A 23747-nucleotide genomic window follows, 5' to 3' on the forward strand; every position below is an offset into this window, starting at 1 on the left:
CTACTATGGATTTGGTAAATTTATTACACTGGATTTCCATGTTAAAGGAACAGGTAGTGCACATGTGTGTCACTCTCCTCCTCTCCTATCTCTCTATGATGCTAAGTATAACTTATTTCTTGTTGCAACTCATGATGTTGTGTCCTTTCAGTGATGTAGAAAAAGTTCTGAGGAACTTACAATATACTTTTGATATCTGCTGGAATTTAGTTCCAAGTCTCCCCATGGATATCAAAATCCATGGATGCTGCAGTGCTATTATATACAGTGGCATAGCAAAATAACATTCCTTATGTAAAATGACAAGATCAAGGTTTATTTTTTTGAATTTGTATTTTTGGGGGAATATTTTCCAGCTGTGGATGGTTGAATCCATGGATAAAAAAATCTGTGACTATGAAGGGTCAATGGTAAAATAATGATAACATAATGTCAAGAAGTATATAGTGTAACATCTTACAAAGGAGAGCAGAGGTGACCCAAGAGATTTTGTTGTTTGAGGCAAAGAACAAGATAGTACCCCCCCCCCCCTCAATTCTTTGTATGGAAGTGGCTGGGCAAAGCAGTTTATTTTGAATGAACCACACACAGTGGTGGCATAGAGATATAGTGACCTTTCACGCTGCACAATTATAGCACTATGATTCCACTTTAACATTGCCATGGCTGCATCCTCTAGGATCCTGGGGTTGCTAGTTTGGTCAGGGGCAAAGGGGAGCTCCCTGTCAGAGAGTTCTAAAGGCACCTTCCTCAGCTGCAGCATTCTGCAGCTTTGTGGGATTTTTTTTTAAGAAATAGGTTTGGTCATCATATGATTTGCACAGACTAATGTCTGTACATCCAGTCTCTTATCTCCACCTTATTTTCTGGATGTTTCCAACCTCTGCTCTATTTCCCATCTGTTTTCTCCTTTTAATGTTGTTAATTTTTAAACTCTTTCAAAGGCCTTCACAATAAACCAGAAGGCTTCTGTGCTGAAAAAATTTACTTACTCCACAAACAGAAACAAGAAACACATACACACACAGTCACATACTAGTCAACATAAGAATTCAAATGAAAAAAACTTTGAATGCCCCTTTCTCTTCCTCTCTGCCTCAGTCATGCATCTTTTTATGTTTTAATTTTTTTTTAACTTTTGAGCCTTACCTGATACAAGCAGAATCATAATCTGCTTCTGGACAAAAGTTAGTGCAGGAGGAAAATGGAACAAGCAGCAGAAAACAGGTTTTTGTGAGGTTGACAATTTTTTTTCTTCAAACAAAAACATTTGAAAAGAATAAAGAAATAAAAATAGCATTACTTCTATTACCTTTCAGTCTTTATAACACTATTTTATATTAATAGTATATAATCAGAACCAATGACTTGATTGTTCCATCTGTCACCAAGGAAGATATATGCATGAATATATCTCTTGCAGCTTTGGATCCAATGGCATTGCTGCAGAGCATTGCCAACTGTATCCAGCACTCTTTTGGCATAGTTTTTTGTGGGTTTTTCAGGCTATGTGGCCATGTTCTAGAAGAGTTTCTTCCTGATATTTCGTCAGCATATACTGTGTGACCCTGGGTGAGGAGGAGTGATTCCCATGTTAATCTGTGTATTGTTCTGTTGCTGATGGCCTCCTCAGGGTAGGAGGATATGCAAAAGAGGATCAGTGTCTGCTTTTGGCACTTTGCCTGCAGGATCACCAGCACTAAAAAGCACTGCTTTTTATCACCAGATTTTGTAGCAATTTACACCATTACATAAATGTTGTCTATTCTGGTTCAGCCCACAGTGCTATCACAACTCAGAAACAATGCAAATGTATCTTTGCCATTGTATCTGTCACTTTCTACAATGCATTGCATCTTCATGCAAAATAACATGTGGGACTAGCCAGATCAGGGAGAAACATCTTCTTGGTAAAGTCATCGGTCTTCTTGAACAGTACAGGGTGTGCAATCCTAGAAGATACCTTGCCTTCTCAGTAAAATAGTAGGTTGCTGTACTCAGAAAGATCAGTCCCCCCACACACATATGCACATTAATCACACTAGTCAAATCCCCCTGGGGCTGAAGGGGGTAAGACTAGTGTTAAGACTCTATAGAGAGTTTTAAAAATTAAAAAAATAGGAAAAGGAGACCTTAGCAATGGGCAGAAGAAAAGGAAAATAGGGGAGATGGGGTTGGAAATGTGGAACTATAACTGTGACTAATTACTGATAAAGTAACTGTCTTTTAATACTGAAAAATGTAACTACAGTAGTCACTCCTCACCCCACCTCAGTTTTGCTTTCTCTCTACAAAGCTGATCCGTACAGGTGCTACCTGTGTTTTAATCAGTATAGAAGCAGCTATGCAAGTTTACCCATGTTTCTTAAACATATTCTCTGCCCTGCCGTTGTGAGTGCAGAACCTCTGGGGAAATTTGGTACCTATTTCTCTAGAAAGCAGAACTATGCATGTTTGTAAACATTTCATCTAGTCCGTCTAAAAATATGTGCTTATGGAAAAAAACAGAAAACTCCATAGTAGCAATGCTTTTGGAACAAAAACCTAATGGTTAATGCTGTTTGTAGAAGTGTGATGCATAGGATTGGGCCTGACTTAGAGCCTTATCACATGAGAAAAGAAAGCGGAAATGGAGCTAGAGAGTAGTGGTTTTCTCTGCATAATGCCATAATGATACATTTCTCTTCCCACATGAGACAGACATCAAAGTAAGTCTTTTTTAATCCAGAAAAATCTATTTAATGCAAGACTCACTTTGCTGACCATCTCCCACAGGAAAAGAACTGAAGTGATATAGAATCATTCAATAAGACATGGAGAAAACTGCTACTCTCCAACTTCATTTCATTTTTCCTTTTTTGTGCAACAGAGCTCTAAGTCATCATGAAATATGATTAAATCAGGTCCTGCTGAATGCAGTGGGTCTACTCAAATATGGCTAAGCATGGATCTAACCTATAGTGGTGGCGGCGGCGTGTTTATCATTCTTATTCTGAAAAGATAAACTGTGGTGTATAAAATAACTTCCATGAGACTCCAGTAATATCTCATCTAATAATTGCAGTTAAATGATTTCTACATAATACCAGTGATTACCCTTAACAGCAGCAAGGACCTCAGCATCATACTTTTGCTGATATAGTAAACAGACAGACTTTCCATAAATTGCCAGATTGAAAGGGGGCAACCCTAGCTAATAAACCAATGAATATCAGTGTAAAGCATAAGCCCATTCAAAAATCTCATTTAGAAATGTCCATGTAAAATCAATGTGAGTGTCAAATATTTTACAGGGCTGTAAATTCAGGCCATTTCCACTACTACCTCGCTCCTCCTCCAAGAGTGTGAAAGTGCAGATTGAATGCATAAGAGATTTTTCCACATTGTACCTCTAAACTCAATCATCTGGCAGAGGTGAGAAAGGAAATTTATCCCCAGGAGGCTCCAGCTGAGCAATAATGTTTAACCTTTAAAAAATATTACCATCAAATATGATTTCTAATAAAACATCTCTTGAAATCACATCCAGACAGTTGAAAACATGAGCTGAGATCCTGCCTCAGAGACACAGCTGCACAGACATAGCTATGTCTCTGAGGCTGGATCTCAGCCCATGCCTTTGTAGCTACATCTCCCAATATGTCCCCCCCAAAATCTATCTCTTAGGCAGGCAACCTGACCTCTCAACATCACTGTCACTGGAAAGCAAGTTGATGAGTGGCAATTCATCCAGCTCTTTTCCAGTAGCAGGGGACAACCAACTAGAGGAAAAGAGCTGAACACATCCCCATTCACCCCCCTCCACACACACACACACATAAACACATACACTCTCCATCAAAGCAGTACTGGCCAGTGGCATGCATTGTGTGGTCAGAAGAGCCTTGCAACCTGCACAACAACTATGAAAATGAATTGCTGAGTCAGATATGTTGTCGTTCAAGTCATTTTTGAATTATGACAAGTCTAAGGTGAACCTATCATGGGGTTTTCTTGACATAATTTGTGACTTGCCCAATTCACTCAGTGGGTTTCATGGCTGAGCGGAGATTTGAACCCTAGTCTCCAAAGTCATAGCCCAGCTCTCAAACCACTACACCATAGTGGTTCAAGTCAGACTTATATCACTATAATTCATGAACAGAATGCCAGAATACACCAGAGTTCCCCAGCCATCATGTCCACTTCCTCCGGATTATTCTGGGAGTTTATTCCACAAATGTATCTTTTCAAAGATCTGCCCTAGTGCACTCTCACCTTTGACTCAGCAGACTGCATCTACTTTTACCTTTAAATTGTGAAGAGTTGTACTTTAGGTAATGCTAACTCATCTATCTGACATATTACTGTATACTGCAACATTTGAGAATCCAGTCTTGAGATGAATTCATATCATTTCTAAATGTTTTAAGTTAAAATTTGAATAGGGCATTGTGGAACTTGAACCCATGTGTGTGGTGTGACAAGATCAACCCTTTACCCATTTCATCAGAACCATAACCAGAAACCCAAAACCTCTGCTGAAAACAATCTCCCTTAGGCTACAGGGGCAATTATGCTAATCATCATTGTAAACAGAAGGCCACTAAGTAGCAACCTGAGGCAGCAGCATCTTCTTTGGCCAGGACATGGAAAGTTGGAAGCTCACTGCTATAATCTGTGGTTATGACTTCAGGCTCTAACAGCAGTGCCGGGAACCAGACCAGAGCTCCAGAGAGCAAGGGAGCCTTTATTGTAATCTGATAATGCCTTAACAGCTAGCCATCTTCCCTCCATGCTAAATTAAGGGCTTCATTTGCTTTGAAGCGGCTTCCTTGCTCTTTTTTGTTTAATCCTATATAAGGATGAGGCTGGAGGAATGGAAGTAGGGTGGGGGGAGGAAAGGATCCTGGTTTTCTCCACCTCGCTCTTGTGGGCGCTGGAGAATGCAAATAAACGCACATATTCTCAAGCTATCTGTTTTTGGATCAGTGAAATTCATTCTGGTTTCCAAATGGCAAGTCGTAGCATTTGAAATAAGGCTATGAGAGGATAAAAAAGTCTTCTGCTGAGCCATGAACTGCAGGATACCTCTTTGTCCCATACCAACCAAAGTTTCTCAAAGCTAGTTGTCCCTTCCCCTCCCATCTCTCTATTCATGAGAAATCCATTCAGCACAATTGATTTTGATTTGATCCTTCACAGATAATATGAGGGTTTGGTTGGGTTTTTACAATCGTATTTTATACAAAACAGACTGTTCCTCCTTGCCATTGACCACAGGGGTTTCTGTCTTGATTAGGTAATGATACCTGAAGCCAATGATATATGATTAACATGTCTCAAGAGGAGGACCAAGTCCACATGTCTCATGAGGAGGACCAAGTCCACCTCAGATACATGGCCAACTACATGGGTGATGACACTGACCAACTGGGAAAACATCATTTGTCATGGAGTCCATAAATCCTCAGTGGTCCCAGAAAAGGCACAAGGGGTTTATGTCCCCAAGAAGCAGAACCCTTAAGAATAATATGGGCTAAAATAAAACCAAAATCAACAACATGGAAAGAAATTAGATGTGACCTCAGTTATCCTTTGCAGCACAGAATGATCTGAAGGGCTGTGCTCAGCTTGTAAAGTGCAAGAATAATCTTCTGCCAGAGACTTCAGCTGCATAATTCACTATGGCTGCTAGTGGGGCTAGCAGTGTCATGATGCAGCCTGATGATGTGGACAGGGTCCATGGAGAGGTAAATCCCAACACATTTGTCTTAGCTCCTTGTCCTTCTTGGCTGATTAAGCAGGCCAGAGGAGGATTGTCTGAGTGGGTGAAGGAGGTAGTCAGTACCTCCCTACAACAAGGTAGAGTCCCAGTGTGCCTAAAAGAGGCAGTTGTGAGACCTTTGCTGGAAAAGCCATCATTCAATCCCACTATAATAAATAATTATTGGTCAGTGTCCAACCTACCATTTCTGGGCAAGGTATTGGAAAGTGTGGTGGCTTCCCAATTCCAGGGGTTTTTTGGATGATTGTCTAGATCTGTGTTGGCAAACGTGTGGCATGCATGACTTTTCTGGCACATGAAGCCATCTTTGAGGGCACACAGCAGTCACAGGCGGGGTGGGGCATGCTCACTTGAGCTGGCTCCTTGTCGCAGCTTGATTTGCCTCAGGAGAACTAGGCCGTGACAAGGAGCACTGAGGAGGCACGCAGCCTGTCCAGCTCCTTGATGCAGCCCAGTACTCCTGCGGAAAACTGAGACGTGACAAGGAGGAGCTCTGCATGGGCCTTCTGGGTGGAAATCCCACTCTTTCCGGTTGGAAATTCTGCCCCTTTCAATGCTGTGGGATTCTGGGAACTGTAGTTTTGGGAGGTGTAATGAGGCCATCCATGTTGTTGTTGTTGTTGTTGTTGTTGTTGTTGTTGTGAGCCTCCAAGTCATTTCCAACTTATGGTGACTTTAAGGTGCACCTCATAATGTTAAACAAAGTAAGGGCTATATATTGTCACCTGATATCCTACTCTTTGTGTCCTAGGCAGGCTCCCATATCCCACTACAAAGCCAAACATGCCAAGATTACAAGAGCTGTGTCATGCAGATGTCTTCCTACAAGGCCCTAGGCCCTACGGCTTTATTATATGGCTTTGCATACACCTCATAGACTAATAGTGTTGATCTACAGTTATTTCATGCCTTACTCATATTACACTGGTAATGCTGCACAATTCCATGGTGTGTACTTTTCTCACCATGAGAAATTTTACCACAGTCTTTTTGGTAGATTGCTGCATAGGTTTTGATGCATTTCCAGAACACCCTCCATGGTAGGGTTGTCATTTTTCAACATGTATAAAAATTTCATCAGAACAATAAAAACTAACTCTTGTTAACATGTGATTGGGCTGCACTTCAAAAGCTGTTATGCTGATTTACACCAGTGGGTAAGCCACCCTTTCAATTTTTAGAGACACGAATGATTCCACAATCAAATTCTGTCAAGCATAGCCCTATTATTTCAGTGGAGTGTCAGCAGTGAATCTGTGTCCTGAATACTTTTTTTTCCTGGTATTCCAATTCACAAAACATTTGCAGCTGCAGAAGCCCCTTTGAGTTCTTTTGGTTATGATCCAGTGAACCATTTCTGGACAATTCATTAACTTCTATGCTCCAGCTCTGGCAGATGATGAAAAGGTTGCCAAATCAAAATTGCAAAATGCAGAACACTGTGAGCTTAGTCAGCTTGCATTTGCCCAGTAATCCTGAGCAAAATGTTAACCACGAGACTTGCTTTGGCTTACTGTACAATGAGGCAACCTTAGCAATGCCTGTAAAATTTCAGATCTAAATGTCACTATCTTTCCTAAAGTGATTATATTAATTTACCTGAAAGCCTAAACTCCAAAAAGTTTTATATAGATTGAGTTTCCCTTATCCAGAATACTGAACTCCAAAATACTCTAAAATTCCAAATCTGTCTACCTGGTTGGCTGAAATAATGAGATCTTTGTTTTCTGATGGTTCATTATATTTCATGCACAAAATTTTTTTAAAGGAATATGCCTAAAATTATTTTGAGGTTATGTGTACAAGCTGTATGTGAAACATACATTAATTTCATGTTTACAATTGGGCCCCATTTCCAAGATATGATATTATGTATATGAAAATATTCCAAAATCCAAACAAGTTCAAAATCCAACACTAACATCTGGTCCCAAGCATTTTGAATATGGGAGATTCAACCTCTACTTGAATTGAAACACAATTTAGCAAAGAAAAAAGTCACAAATTGTTTTAATTTATATTTTTTACACATCCCAACAAAAAGGCTGGATATAAATAAAATAAAATAAATGCCAGAGGTTAGTTGGCCCAACATAATGATAAAATGTGTGCTTAGTTATTCAAGTGTTAAATCTTTGGGTATGTTTGGGCCATTCCTCTATATGTAATTTCAGTATGCTGTGAAAGTAAATATGAAAACAGGCATTTTGATGAGCACTATATAATAAATTACTGATCAATAGACAGGATCAGCATTAAGTAATTTGGATTTATATATGCTATGAAAGATTTTGGTAAGATTTTTTTTTTTTATTTCACTAAGGCTTTTTCTTTCTTGGTTAGCTATAATGTTTAGTAGTATAATAGTGGTGTAATGACTGGGCCCTCCAGTCATTTGGGGACTTCCCCTGAACCACAAAGGGTTAATCTGGGGGGAGGTACATGCTAATGAGAGCTGACATCACATGCTAATGAGCTGTGACATCATAGCTGAGGTAAGGTCTAACTGAACAATCAGAGAGTAGGACTGGGAGATTCAAGAACATTCCTTGAGTAGCCTTTAAAAACCCTTTGTGACCATGTGGTCTTTTGTCTCTCCCTCCCTCCTCTTGGGGGAAACCAGATGTTTTCTTTGTTCTCTGGGCAGCTGGGGAACCGGCTGTGAGGAATGCAGGTGGAGTTGGCAAGAGGCCAGCTCCCTGCATCCAGAAACTCAACACGAACTGCAAATCCCATCACTGTGTGAGTAGCTAGGAAATGTGTTAGCAAGTGCATCTAGGTTTTGTTATGTTTATCTAATAGCTTGCCTGAAATGAATACTTTGTAACTATGCTCTCTGTACCTGCAAGGCAAGGAGGCTTTCCATGAATGATATCCTCCTATTCTATTCTATTTCTTTAAAATAAATATCTTTCTTTAAAAGTATTTGCTGTCTCTCTCTGCTCCTGTACACGTCTTAGCTCAGTTGTGGATGGCTTAAGTTAGCAAGGAAAGGAAACTAGAGAGATCCCTAGCAAGTCCCAGTGTGTGCTTAGGGAAACGTAGTTCATTGAGATTCACTGGGTGGTGGCAGCGAAGAATACATGATCTCAAGGGGTCTCATTCAGCTCGGCAGGGAGTGGGAATGGAGACCTAGGAGATCCTAGGGGGAAGTTAAGGGACTCCCTGGGAGTAATAGCCATGCACAGGGCTCATTGCCCCCAGGGATCATCACAAGTTGTTTTACATATCCAGCAAAAATTAATTTAGGCTGAAAGCCTGTGTTCCCTGGGACACAATATCAGAGACCACAGAACCTCTCAGAGTGAATAGGATGGTTCACCCTCAGAACCTGATCTCATAAGTGTCCTCAGTGAGATCCTGGAACCCCAATGTTGGACAAATCATAGAATCATAGAATCATAGAGTTGGAAGACACCGCAAAGGCCATCCAGTCCAACCCCCTGCCGTGCAGGAAATCCAGATCAAAGCATCGCCGACAGATGGCCATCCAGCCTCTGTTTAAAGACCTCCAAGGAGGGAGCCTCCACTACACTTCGAGGGAGTTTGTTCCACTGTCGAACAGCCCTTACTGTCAGGAAGTTCCTCCTAATGTTCAGGTGGAATCTCTTTTCCTGCAGCTTGCATCCATTGCTCCGGGTCCTGTTCTCTGGAGCAGCAGAAAACAAGCTTGCTCCCTCCTCAATATGACATCCCTTCAAATATTTAAACAGGGCTATCATATCACCTCTTAACCTTCTCTTCTCCAGGCTAAACATCCCCAGCTCCCTGAGTCGTTCCTCATAGGGCAAGGTTTCCAGACCTTTCACCATTTTAGTCGCCCTCCTTTGGACACGCTCCAGTTTCTCAATGTCCTTTTTGAACTGTGGCGCCCAGAACTGGACACAATATTCCAGGTGGGGCCTGACCAGAGCAGAATATAGTGGCACTATTACTTCCCTGAATCTAGATACGATACTTCTATTGATGCAGCCTAAAATCGCATTGGCCTTGTTAGCTGCCGCATCGCACTGTTGACTCATGTTCAGCTTGTGGTCTACTTGGACTCCTAGATCCCTTTCACATGTTGTCTCCTTAAGCCAGGTGTCCCCCATCCTATATCTGTGCATTTCATTTTTTCGCCCTAAGTGCAGTACCTTACATTTCTCCCTGTTGAAGTTTATTCTGTTAGCTGTGGCCCAGCTTTCTAGTCTATTCAGGTCATTTTGAATTTTGATTCTGTCCTCTGGAGTATTAGCTATTCCTCCTAATTTGGTGTCATCTGCAAATTTGATAAGTATTCCCCCAATTTTTTCCTCCAAGTCATTGATAAAGATGTTGAACAGTACTGGGCCCAGGACAGAGCTCTGTGGAATACCACTGGTTACTTCTCTCCAGGATGAAAAGGTGCCATTGTTGAGCACCCTTTGGGTTCGGCCGGTCAACCAATTACAAATCCATGTAACAGTTGTCTTGTCCAGCCCACATTTTACAAGCTTGTTTGCGAGAATGTCATGGGGAACCCTGTCAAAGGCCTTACTGAAATCAAGATATACTATATCCACAGCATTCCCTTCATCTACCAAGCTGGTAATTTTATCAAAGAAAGAGATTAGATTTGTCTGGCATGACTTGTTTCTCTGAAACCCATGTTGACTTTTTGTGATTATGGCCTTGCCATCTAGATGTTCAAAGATTCTCTGTTTAATGATCTGCTCCAGAATCTTTCCTGGTATTGATGTCAGACTAACTGGACGATAATTGTTGGGATCCTCTTTCTTCCCCTTTTTGAAGATGGGGACAACGTTTGCCCTCCTCCAGTCTGCTGGGACTTCTCCTGTTCTCCAGGAGTTTTCAAAGATTATTGCCAATGGCTCCGATATTACATTTGCCAGTTCTTTTAATACCCTTGGATGTAGCTCATCTGGTCCTGGAGACTTAAATTCATTTAGGTTAAACAGGTATTCCTGTACTATCTCTTTACTTATTTTGTGCTGAATTTCCCCTATTCTGTCCTCTGCTCCATTATCCTCAGGTTGAGCACCCTTTGCCTTTTCTGAGAAGACTGAGGCAAAGAAAGCGTTGAGTAATTCTGCCTTTTCTCTGTCTTCTGTTAGCATTTTGCCATCTTCTGCATGCAGTGGCCCTACCGTTTCCTTCTTCTTCCTTTTGCTGCGGACATATCCAAAAAAGCCCTTTTTGTTGTTCTTAACCTCTCTAGCAAGCCTGAGTTCATTCTGTGCTTTGGCTTTTCTGACCTTATCTCTACACTTGCTAGCTATTTGTTTGAATTCCTCTTTGGTGATTTCCCCATTTTTCCATTTCTTATACATGTTCCGTTAAAAATTTAGCTGAGCTGAAAGTTCCTTTGTCATCCATCCTGGGTTCTTGCGGCACCTCCCATTTTTCTTTCTCACTGGAACTGTTTTAATTTGTGCCTTCAGTATCTCCCTTTTGAGAAACTCCCGTCCATCTTGAACTCCCTTCTCTTTTAGTATTCCTGACCATGGGATCACCCCCAGTATTTCTCTAAGTTTACTGAAATCCGCTCTCCTGAAGTCTAGAATGCGTGTCTGACTATGCCTGGCTTCTCCTTTCCATTGTATAACAAACTCCAGAGAACATGGTCACTTCCACCTAAGGATCCCACCACTTGCACTTCATTAACCAAGTCATCCTTGTTGGTTAGGATCAGATCTAAAATAGCTGATCCCCTTGTTGCCTCTTCCACCTTTTGGACCATGAAATTGTCTCCAAGGCAAGTGAGGAATTTACTAGACCTTGAGGATCTGGCTGAGTTTGACTTCCAACAAATATCAGGGTAGTTGAAGTCACCCATCACTACTACATCTCTCCTTTCTGAGTGTGTGGTCATCTGTTCTAGAAAGGCATCATCCAATTCCTCCGTCTGACTTGGGGGTCTGTAGTAGACTCCCACCATAACATCCTTGTTGTTTCCCTGCCCTTTAATTTTTATCCAGATGCTCTCCACCTGGCTTCCAGGATTGATGTCCTGGATCTCTTCACTGGTGTAAATATCTCTGACATATAGGGCTATTCCTCCTCCTTTCCTGTTTGGCCTGTTTCTCTTGAAAAGGTTATACCCCTCTATTTCCACATTCCAATCATGAGACTCATCCCACCAGGTTTCAGTGATGCCTATTATATCATATTTGCTTTGTTGTACTAGGAGTTGAAGTTCATCGTGCTTATTTCCCATGCTCTGTGCATTAGTGTAGAGGCATCTAAGACCATGTGTTCCCTTTACTTGCTGCCTGTGCAAGTTCTTTTGCCTCCCACTGTTGGGTCCTTACACTGTTTGTCTTGTTCCCTCTCTGTCAGTTTGACTATCTTCTCCAGCCTTTTTGCCTTCCAGAATACTGTCTCCCTCCCCCACATAACTCAGTTTAAAGCCCTCCTGATCAAATTCTTGAGGCTATTGGCAAAAATGTTTTTGCCAACTGGCATGAGATGCAACCCATCCCTTGCCAGAAGTCCCTCCTCATGGAACCGCAGCCCACGGTCCAAGAATCCAAATCGTTCTTGGCGGCACCATCTACGGAGCCAGCTATTTACATCCGCTATTTTCTTCTCCCTTCCTGGACCATGCCCTTCGACTGGGAGAAGAGAGGAGATGACAACCTGTGCATCCACCTCTTTCAACTTCCTACCCAAAGCCTCATAATCCCTTATGATATTCTGAAGGCTATGCCTTGCAGTATCATTGGTTCCCACATGAACCAAAAAAAAGGGGTAATGGTCAATAGGCTTGACCAGTCTTCTCAGCCTCTCTGTCACATCACGGATCTTTGCCCCAGGGAGACAGCACACCTCCCGAGACATCTTGTCAGGCCCACAAACCACTGGTTCAGTGCCTCTCAGCAAAGAGTCCCCGATGACCACTACACGCCTCCTCCGAGGCTTAGCAGCGGCCGTTCCCTTTGGTGGAGCTCTCTGGGTCCCCTGCTCTGTCCCTGAGGTCTGTCCCTGCTGTTGTTCCTCATCATCCTTGATAGTAGAGAGAGATTTAAATCGATTCTGTAGCTGTAAGCTTACAGAATGTTCCCTGGTTTCCCTACTTCTGTGTGTGACCTTCTTCCAACTATCTACTTCTGTTGTGTGTGAAGTGACCTCCTCTTCCCCAGCAACTTCCTTTGTGTGTTTCCTGTCCAGGACCATCTGGTCTGTTCTGGTCAGGACAACCTCTTCCTCCCTATGATGCTGAAGTGTAGCTACCTGGGCCTCCAGCTGCTGTACTTTCTCTTCTAAGAGGGCTACCAACTTGCACTTGGGGCAGGTAAAGTTCCCCATATCCCTAGGCAAGAAGACAAACATCCCACAGGTGTTGCAGGTGACTGCAGCAGGGCCGTCAGTGTCCATATTGAGAAGTCTTAAGGAAATTCTGAGCAAAACTCTGGGTTTCCCCTGCTAAACACAAGTGTAAAGCCCCCCTGGTGGCTTGGCCTTTGTCCCCAAACTCTGTCCTTGAGTTCAATTCACTTGCCTTATAGTTATGTAGACTAGCTCCTTTCAGAGCAAGTCTCTGACTCACTTCCTCTGAGCAGAAGTACCCCAAAACCCCTTAAGGAAAAGGGAAAAGAAAATGTGGAAAATTAAAGGGCCCCCTCTAACAATGTTCCCAGGCCAGCTTCTCCTATGTACTCCAAATCCTCCTTGACTATGTAACAATTTTTAAAAAATAAAAATAAACAATTTGTGCGCCATTAGGCACACGCCTCCCCCAGCACTTAAAGAGAATTAGGCTTCTGTCCACTCCCTCCAAGATCCACAACAATATCCCAAGTTTAAAAGGTCAGATCTCACCAAAGCACATGGAGAGAGAAAACCAGCTTTCCTCTTGGAAAAGGTGAAAAGAAGATTTTTTTGTAACTTTTCTTTATTTCAGAAATGATGTGGGTCTGCAGGATCCAAAGGTTTTCCATTTCCTGAACTTGCTCCTGGAATTCCGGGAGAACTCTGCAAGTGATGGAAGCAGCACAGCTCATTTTCCTCCCATTAGTGACAATAGAAGAAAAAAGTTTACAAAGACAAGGAAACAGCTGAAAACAGCTAAATGAAACATAAGAACCCACTTTTTGACCTATTATTGAAAAAAGCTATTTCTTACTTGGTGGGGCAATGTCTTTATTTTGCCCCTCTATAGTCGCACCTCAGCTCAGACCAGGAAGACAGAGGGTAGAGAACAGTATTTGGTGGATTAATGCCCTACTTTGGTCCTTCCCCTCCCCCCTCCCACTGGGATAAGCCTGGAACTCCTTTGGATGAGATGGTTCTTGGGCATTCAGGTCTTCGCTGCCCATCCCTCCCAGTCCTAGCTTTCCCATGTTTGCACGTGGATTGCTGGTGTTGTTGTTGTGTGCCTTCAAGTCATTTCTGACTTATGGTAACCCTAAGGCAAGCCTATCATGGGGTTTTCTTGGCAAGATTTGTTCAGAGGAGGTTGGCCATGGACTATGGAGACTGGGGCAAGTCGCACTCTCTCAGCTTCAGAGGAAGACAAGCCCCCTTGGAACAAATCTTTCTAAGTAAAACCTATGATAGGTTTGCCTTGGGGTCACAATATGTTAGAAACAATTTGAAGACAACAACTACAATGCAGGGCATACAATTCCTTTGTTGACCACAACTCACTGCAAAAATCATTACTCAAGCAGGACATGCATATGACCTAACAACAGAATACACAGTGGGGCTTGGCAAATTGAGGTAGACAGAAACTTAGCCCACCCCCAGGACTCTGAAAAAAAGGGCCCTTCTTATTTCCCATAATGGACATTTTAGTATTATTATTGCAGCATTTACTTTTCCATGTACTTGTGCCATAGGTCATAGCAGCTATATCTCATGTGACAAGCAAAGAGCTAAAGATAACTATCAGGTTTTGGTCTAGCCATATCTGGCAAATCTAACTCTGTGCATTGACTGCTGGCAACTGGGAATGACTGCAACTGTTGTGATGATTTGTTTTTCTGTGAAGGGTGGGTAAAAGGTCCGCTCTCTTTGAAGTTCATTAATCATGAGCATTTCTGGAGTCGATTTCAGCATGATGCAAGATCTCCTTTACAAATCGGAAATGTATGCACTGACATCTCTAATCTCACGGAACACAGGCCTTTGGAAATAGAAGACAAACGAGAACAATATGGGACTTTTTCATTGCTCTGAGAAATTTAGAGGTCATTAAAATGGTTTGCAGATTTGGAACTCAGAAAGGAAGGTCTCTTAGTCATCTGAGCTTCAGAGATTCTCTCCTGATATAGAAAAGACGTAGTTAATTTTCAGTTCAGACAGCAATATCTATCTGTTTGATAAATATTGTATTCCATATAAGGCATGTTGTTTTTACTGTTATTGTTAGAGTAATATAGTGTTACAGAATGTGGAGGTAGCATAAACACATTTCAGAATTGGAGAATATGTGATGGACTTCCAGGTCTATCAAGCATTACCACCCTGGGGGGTATCCACACTGCAGAATTAAAGCAGTCTGACCCACTTTAACTGCCATCACGCTGTCCTGCAGAATCCAAGGATTTGTCCTTTACTGAGATATTCAGCCTGGTCAGTCAGAGAGCTCTGGTGCCTCCCCAAACTACAAAGCCCCAGATTCTGTAGGACAAAGTTATGGCAGTTAAAAGTGAGGCCAATTAGTCAGGAATTCACAGGTGCTGAAAGTCTGCAAGAACAAATGGTCATGAAGATGGGGTAAAGCTGGGAGCCGTATTGAAAACAAGGAATTTTCTGAACCTCTGGCATTATCCCAACTATTGGTCTGGCATTACTTCAGTCTCTCTGTTGGAATATCTCAGGAGAAAGCAGAGACCTATGATCCTATCAGGGATGTAGCCAAGATTTTAGGAAGAGGGGGGTCCAGACTAAATGCCACCATTATAATGGGGCTTGGGTGTGGCGGCGCAGCAGCACACACCATTTTTCTAATGGAAGGAGGGGTCCAGACCCCAAGGACCCCCCCCCTTTGGCTACATCCCTGATCCTATAGATCCATAGCTGTCCCTAACACACCAGCAAATTTCCTCCATTTTAACCCCACTCAGTTCCCATAGGGAAATGTAGTGAGACACCCACAGCAGCAGAAAGCTTTGTTATCAACAAAGAAGGCAAAGAAGTTCTATATCATCCATTGGCCCTCAGCAGCCCCCAGGGAAGTACAGGATTGCTCCCTTTGATGTTTAAAATAATTTCACACAAGTCTGCTGGCCTTTAGGAGATTTTGCCTGCTATTATTATATGGAGGTATTTTACTAGCAATCATTTTATCTAAACTTCCTTGAGAGGTCTTGGAAGGCTGCTTATAAATAATTCAGCTAATAGCGCAGCTAATAAATATTTTAAACATATGATCCTGAAAGTATCACCTCGGTTGGTGAAACACAGTTGCATCTGAGATGTGTAAAAAGGATGGGAATCTGGGCAGCAAACAGTTGCTTAGGTGTACATCCTTTTTGTATCCTATCAGAATTTCTAGAGAGTAAACCCACTGGGTGACCCTGGGCAAGCCCTTCAGGGAAAGGCAATGACAAAAGTTCCTCTGAACAAATCTTGCCAAGCAAACTCCATGATAGATTTGTCTTAGGGGCACAATAATTTGGAAATGACTTAAAGGTACAGAGCAACAACACCAATGATTCACATGCAAACTTGAGAGTGATGGAATTAGCTCAATCTGATAAATTAACTATTCTTTTAATGGGGAAAACCTATAGAAGTATATACGGAAACCATTTATAGATTCTGTAAAACAGACAAAAGAAGAAATAAATGTGTTGGGGATCAAGAGCTAGAAAATGAGGTTCTATGTTAGATTTATTTTTAATTTTAATTTTTTTTCTTTGTCTCTTTTTACTATGATACAATGGTTAATATATGGAATGTAGTAAATATAACATATTTAGATATAGAATATATACTCATATGTTCTATATCTGTAATAGATTTATAAAGATATACGTAGTTAAGAAAGGGAAATAGGACTATTTAATAAGAATAGAGCTGGAGGGTATGTGAGTAGCTTCTTCCTTCTTCTTCTTCTTCTTCTTCTTCTTCTTCTTCTTCTTTTCTCCTTTTTCCTCTTCTTTTTTTCCCTGTTAGTGTGTGTGGGGATAGGAAATGGAAGGGGGGGGGCAAAAAGGGTTTTCTCCCCATATTTTGTTTCTTTTCTTTTTCTTTGCTTTCTTTCTTTCTCCCTTTTTTCTCTCTTAGTTTTTCCTAGCCTTTTTGGTTTGTTTTCTTAGGTTTGGATACATATAATATTTATGTTTATATGTGCTTTAATCAAGCATTGAATAAAAATTATTTTATTAAACAAATAAATAAAATAGAATCTACTCAGGAAGACTCCCTGGGTCTTTAAGTGGCATTATGTTGAAGACTGGGGAAATAAGCAGATACAGCAGTAAATAATGGGTGGGAAAGGCATGAGCCAAGATCCTGGATCATCATCATGACTATGATACTGGAGCTCTGTCATCATAGCTACTAATGACAATGCACCCCACACCTACCTTTACAGCTTGGCTGTGCCCTGACTGCAATTTTATTAATTACCCTCAATTTTATTAATTACTCTCATGCTGACTCTGTATGCAATTTTATTAAATTGCAAGGGAAGGTGAAAGAGCCAAGCTGGGCACGTTTCCCAAGTGACAAACACTGACATTCTTTTCAATGACCTGAGAGGTCACCACTTCAGAAGTTTTGCTTAAATTACACCACAAAATATGTCAGGAAAATCACGAACAACTCATGCCAAAATATATAAAACAACAGGTGGCTCATGCCAAAATATATAAAACAACAAACAGAAAACCATAAAGACAGCTGGCTTCCTCAGCAATCTTTGAGAGTGCTTTGAGATGGAAGTCAAATGAAATTCACACTATGAGTATTCTGTTCCAAAGGCCAGTATGAAAGTGCTGGCTTTTTAACTTTTCCATTGGGAAGTGAGGTGTGTGTGTGTGTGTGCGTGTGTATTTGCCTTCAAGTTGCCTGTCTGTTTATGAATTCCATAGGGTTTTCTTAGGAAATAAATAATTAGAGCTGGTTTTGACATTTCCTTTCTCTAAAATATAGCCTACAGCCCCTGGTATTTCTTGGTGGTCTGCCATCCAACTACTAATGAAGGCTGACCCTGCTTAGTTTCCAAGATCAAATGGGATCTGGTGCCTTTGGGGTTAGAATGACCATCTGAAAAATGCCCAATGAGGTGTCCCCATGAACCAGGTGGGACCTAACACCAGCAGCCATGGTGATTCCTTTGAGCCAGCCCAGGACATTTTGCTTTCTGAGGTTATGGTCAATACTGTTCCTCCCTCAAATTGCCATGTTGGCCTCCAACTAGGACCCATTTTGCTACTGGACAGGAAGGAGACAAACGCAAGTGTGAGCACTTAAACACTGTGGGAAAGGTGTGGACTACAGAGGTGGAACTTAGTATATATAGGCTTTTTTTGCATAGCATTTCCCTCCAGAATGGATTGTTCTTCATGGATAATTCTCAGTGGTATGTTCATCTGGCCAGTGTTCCTGAACGTACACAGCCATTGTTGCAGCCATTAGTAGATATACCTAGGCTTTCTTCTTTTATCTTGACTTTCCTTTTTGTCTAGTGGTAAGGGAGATGTAGGCCTATTGCCACTTTGATGTAACTTTCCTTTTAATCATCAGGATATCAGCAGCCATTTGTGCTTGTTTGGTAAGCTGGCTCCCAGATTGTTGAATTTTATATAGCAAACGCGGGCAACAATATCTAACTTGGGTAATATCTTTTTTGCATGAGCATCACTGTGTGTGGAGGGCTGAAGAATTTCATTTCAGATGAGAGGGGGGACAGATCTCCTTGGATCTCTTCTATGCCAGGAATGTATGGGTTTAAGAAGTGCTGATGTATTCCTGAATGCGCATTTAAAGGTAAATTGCTGTGCCAGCAAGGGCTACAGATCTCACAGGCACTCACTATGGGACACCATTGCACCTGAGACAGCAGGCAAGTTTGAGGGGCTTAGAACAGATTCTGTGGCACTCACAATTTTTTCAGCAAAGAGAAGAAGATAGCTGGAGAGTTCATCAGGAACAGTTAAGAGGTTGCCATCATTGCTCCCCACACCATTTGTTACTACCTAATGGCAACGATGGCCATAACATTCCTCTTTCCTCAAGAAACAAAGGCTTTGAAATATATATCAAGGGTAACTACATTGGCCAGAATCCTCTAGGTGACTTATGCAGGCTTAAGTTGCACTATGCATGCAGAGTGACTTATTTTAACAATGAGGAACAGATCTATCCATCTGATATTGATGGGAGTGGAATTTCACATGCAGAATCATTGCAGATGTGTATGACTGCTATGAACATTCGCCGTTTCTCATATATTGTGCTATGGTGGTATTCTGTCCAGAGATTGCATCGTCGTGCTAGCATTGCATAACCCTGCTGGTGAATATTTACGCTATACTCAGATGATGTAGGGTTTCAGCCATTCCATATAAAAAGCAATGAACATGCTTGCTTTTCTTTTCCTGCCATTATATTATGAGAATAGTTATCTAGAGAATGTACTTGGCTTTCAAAAAGCTATTGGGAAAAAGTCCCTTATGAAAGAAAGTAAAGCAGCTTAGCAAATGTGAGATAAGAGGATGAGTCCTCTTGAGGACTGGTAAAGAACAAAAAGAAAAAGGTATAAAATAGTCAGTTGCCACAATGGAGAGAAGTAAATAGTGAAGTATCACAAGGATTGATATTGGGACCAGTGCTTTTTAACTTAAATGTTCAAATTTAGAAGTCAGCTATGACCTGGTAAAAATTTGCCAGGGATTCCAAATTATTTACAGTAATAAAAATATAAAGGAAAGCCAGTATGGTACAGTGGTTTGGGCGTTAGACTAGGACTCTCGGGGAACAGGGTTCAAATCCCCACTCAGTCATGGAAACCCACTGGGTAACCTTGGGCAAGTCACACCCTCTCAGCCTCAGAAGAAGGCAAAAACAAACCTCCTCTAAATAAATCTTGCTAAGAAAGCACCATGATAGGTTTGCCTTGGGGTCACTGTAAACTGGAAACAACAATGTGAATAAAGAGGAATTCTAGCATCGCTTTTTATTCACGGGATTTTCCGTGAATAAAAAGTGGCGCTAGAATTCCTCTTTATTCGCGGGACAATCACAAGATAATTGCGATGTTGCGTGATGCCATGTAATAATTATGGCTTTATCACGTGATATTTACAGGAGCATCCCACTATGCTCCTGTCTTTTTTGCAGATGTGATAAAGTCCTTAAGCAAGAAATATTCAGAGGTGGTTTTCCCTGTTGCTTTCTCTGAAATATAGCATATAAAGCTGAAAGCACATTGAATACCATAATGACTTTAAAAAAGATTTAAAGGCGGGATACAAGCCGCCGCTTTGCGGCGCTTCCCCGCCGCCGCCGTTTGCTCCGCGCGGGAGCTGCAGCAGCCAAACCGCGCGGCTCCCGCGCGGAGCAAAAAAGAAGCTCCATTTCGGAGCTTCTTTTTGCGGCGCCTCTATGACGTCGCGAGGCGCCGCTGGTGCATTCGCGACGTCATAGGCGCTGCGACACGTCTGGACGCTATGCGTCCAGTATGTAAAGATGGTGGCGCCCATGTGGAAGGGGCGCCGCCATCTTGTACGTATAGGATACGTACTAGGGTTAGGAGGTGCGGAAGCACCGCCCCTTCCTAACCCTAGTACGTATCCTATACGTACTATATGGCGGTTTGTATCCCGCCAAAATATTTTAATTTAAAACTTTTAAAATTAAGATGCAGGCTTGGTGTGCAGAATGGAGATATTGATATTTTTTTCTTCTTCCCTCACAACACTAGGGCAACCCAGCAGGAGCAAGGGAACAATCTACTAAAGCTGAATGGTGGGAGGTTCAAATCAGAGAGCAAAAAGGAGATTCTTCAAACAGCACAGGGCTAAACTGTGGGTTTTCTTCCAAAGTATGTGATGGTGAGCACCAATAGTCAACTTTAAAAGGAGATCCTCCAGAATCTGAAGTGACATGTCTTCGTACACCAGTTGCAAGAAAGATGTTGCCTTAATGACCCACTTGTTATAGGCTTTCTCTGGGCAGCCACTGTTGAAAACAAATTTGGATCTGACTGGGTTCTTCTTATTCCAAGTGAATTCCATGAAACAGGAGGCAACGTCTGGCATCAAAACCCAGCTTTCCTGCTTCCTCAAGAAAGAGGGACTTTGAGATGGAGAGCAATAGAAATTTACACCATGAGTCATCTGTTCCAAAAAGCAATGTGAATGTGCATGGATTTCTATTCTCCCAATGGGGTAAGAGTGACCATCTGGAAAATGCCAGGTGACACCATGAAACAGAGGGAGTCTAACTTCAGCATGAAAACTTGTAATCTAATCACCCTGGAAACCTAACCCTACTGGTGCGGTGTTCCACATTTTTCTGTTGTCCTTGGTGAATATTAAGATTTTAAAAAGTATGTGTGTGTGTGTGTGCATGCCTGTGCACATGTCTCTAAGAATCTGCATCTTAAAATACATTTTAAGTATTTTAAATGTGTCAAAATATATTTACTGAGAGGGATAGAGAGAGAAAGAGGAAGGAAGGAAGAAAAGATGAAAGACAGACAGACTGCATGGCTTTTTATATTGGTTCTGCAGACTTTAACCATGATAGAAATACTCCAATTTCAAACAAAAGAGACAAGGATTCTCTTGGGGTTTGCCACCTCAGACTACAAACAGCATATCAAGCCATATGTTCTTTCTGAGATGGTTTCCAGGTGGTCATATTCCACAAAGCTCATGTTCTTCAGTGAGAGGGATGGAATCTTTTACCAATTCTTTAGAATCCAGGAGGTGCCTTTGGTGCCTGGTTCATCTCGTTCAGAAGGGGCAGAAAGCGCTGCTTATGGGCCACATGTGGCACCCCTTTGGGGGGGGGGGCATTCAGGCAAACTCTCTGCACCCCCACCCCCCCAAAAGCACACCCATAATGATAAGCATATATATGTATATGTATATGTATATGTATGGAAATGTTTTAACGTTCCTGAAGGCCTCCTGATGTTTTAACGTCTTAAATATTTTAACACTCCTGAAGGCAGATTTGCCCATCTCCACTTCACTCTCTCCAAAACAGACAAAAAAACCATGGAAGCTGCAATTGGAAGTGACATTGCCATCACCTCACCATCATCATCATTTTTATTTGTAGCCCTCCTTTCCCCCAAAATCAGGTTTCATGCAGGCTTAAAAATTAGGACAAGTACAAGATGGATAAAAATACCATATTGGTGGGGTAAAAATGAAGAAGAATCATACATACTTCTCTGAAAGGCAGAGGTAATTTTCAAGAATTGGTATGATTTGGTTGTCAAAAGCTTTGGTTACTAGGGTGAAAAAAAAGTTGATATATTATCAAAGACTTTGTCAGATCACAACCCAGCAACACCCATTCTTAAAAGAGCAATAGGGAGTTCTTGATGGAGACTGAATGAGACTATTTTGCAGAACACAAAGATAGTGGAAAGTAGCAAGAAGAAAATGAAGGAATTAAAAAAAAATAATTTGGATTAAAGTACCAATATTAGAATCGCATGGGATATGAGTAAAGCATTTCTGGGAGGTTTTTTGTATTCACAGTACAGTAGTAGTAATTTAAGGTAGGGGGAGGCAAGACAAGACTCAGTTGATTTTGGAAGAGTTACAGAAAAAGAATGAGCTGAAAAAGTCACTCTCAAATACTTTAATTGTTAATCAAATTAAGACTTTATAGAGACAGCTATCAATGTTGATGGTAGATGAGAGGAAGAAAAAGTAAATTAATTGAAACAAAAGAACTTTGCATTTGCAAACAAACTGGGGAACTTATTGGCTTATAAATTAAGGAATGAGAAAAAAATAAAGAAAATGACTGTGAAGATACAAGAGGGTGAAAATACGATAACTGACAATGAAAAGATTCAGAAAGCATTTCATTAATTTTACTCTCTTTGTATAAATGACAAGAAATCTCTGTGAATAAGTTGGAAGAGTATATATCTAAACAGAATCTGCCAAAGATTATGGATGAACAGAGACAAAGTATAAATGCTCCAATAACATTAAGAGAAATTTGTGATGCTATCAAGAAGATCTCTACTGGGAAGACACAAGGGCCAAATGGGTTGTTGGCAATATTACTATAGGTGTTTTGAAGAGGAGTGCTTACTCCTATTGCAACAGGTGATAAATTCCATTTTAGTAATTGGAAAGATCCCTGATAATTGGTAAGAAGTTAAAATAACATTGATACCTAAAGAAGAGAAAGACTTGACTTTGACAATAAAAAATATTGACCAATATCACTGTGAAATAATGACTATAAGTTGTTTCCTTTAATTTTGGCTGATAGACTTAAAATTATTCTTCAGGATTTTATCCCTAGAGATCAATGTGAATTTTTACTGATGAGATAACGGAGAGATAATATCAGAAATGTGTTAAATATATGGGAATATTTAGAACAGCATAATGAGAAACAGGCTATTCTGATATGTTCTGGATGCAAAAAAAGCCTTTGATAATTAGAACGGGACATTCTTATTTAGTGTTTTGGAAGACCTTTGGCGATTAGTTTTTTAAAGGACTGTATGATAAAATGAACTAAGAATTTTTGTTATAATATATAATATATAAATGGATCAGTGGGAAAGGATGTGGACCAAAGTGTTAAAATTTAAATTCAGGAGTTACTTTTTAACCACAGAAAATTGGAAGTTACAAATTATTGTAGTATAGTTTGCATTGTTTTTTTTATGTATTTTTTCATTTTGTTTAATGTAGTTTAATACATGTGTTTGGGTTTCATGTATCCAAGTTTTAGTAAAGGTAGAACTTTAATAAAAAGGATTTAAAAAAAGATTTCTCTGTTTTTGTTTTTGTTTTGTTTTTGTTTTTGGGTTTGGGTTTGCTTTTGTTTGTTT

Source organism: Sceloporus occidentalis, unplaced genomic scaffold (genome assembly GCF_023333645.1).
Source record: "Sceloporus occidentalis isolate IW3139 unplaced genomic scaffold, rSceOcc1.0.p SCAF_1, whole genome shotgun sequence".
In the NCBI taxonomy this organism is placed as follows: domain Eukaryota; kingdom Metazoa; phylum Chordata; class Lepidosauria; order Squamata; family Phrynosomatidae; genus Sceloporus; species Sceloporus occidentalis.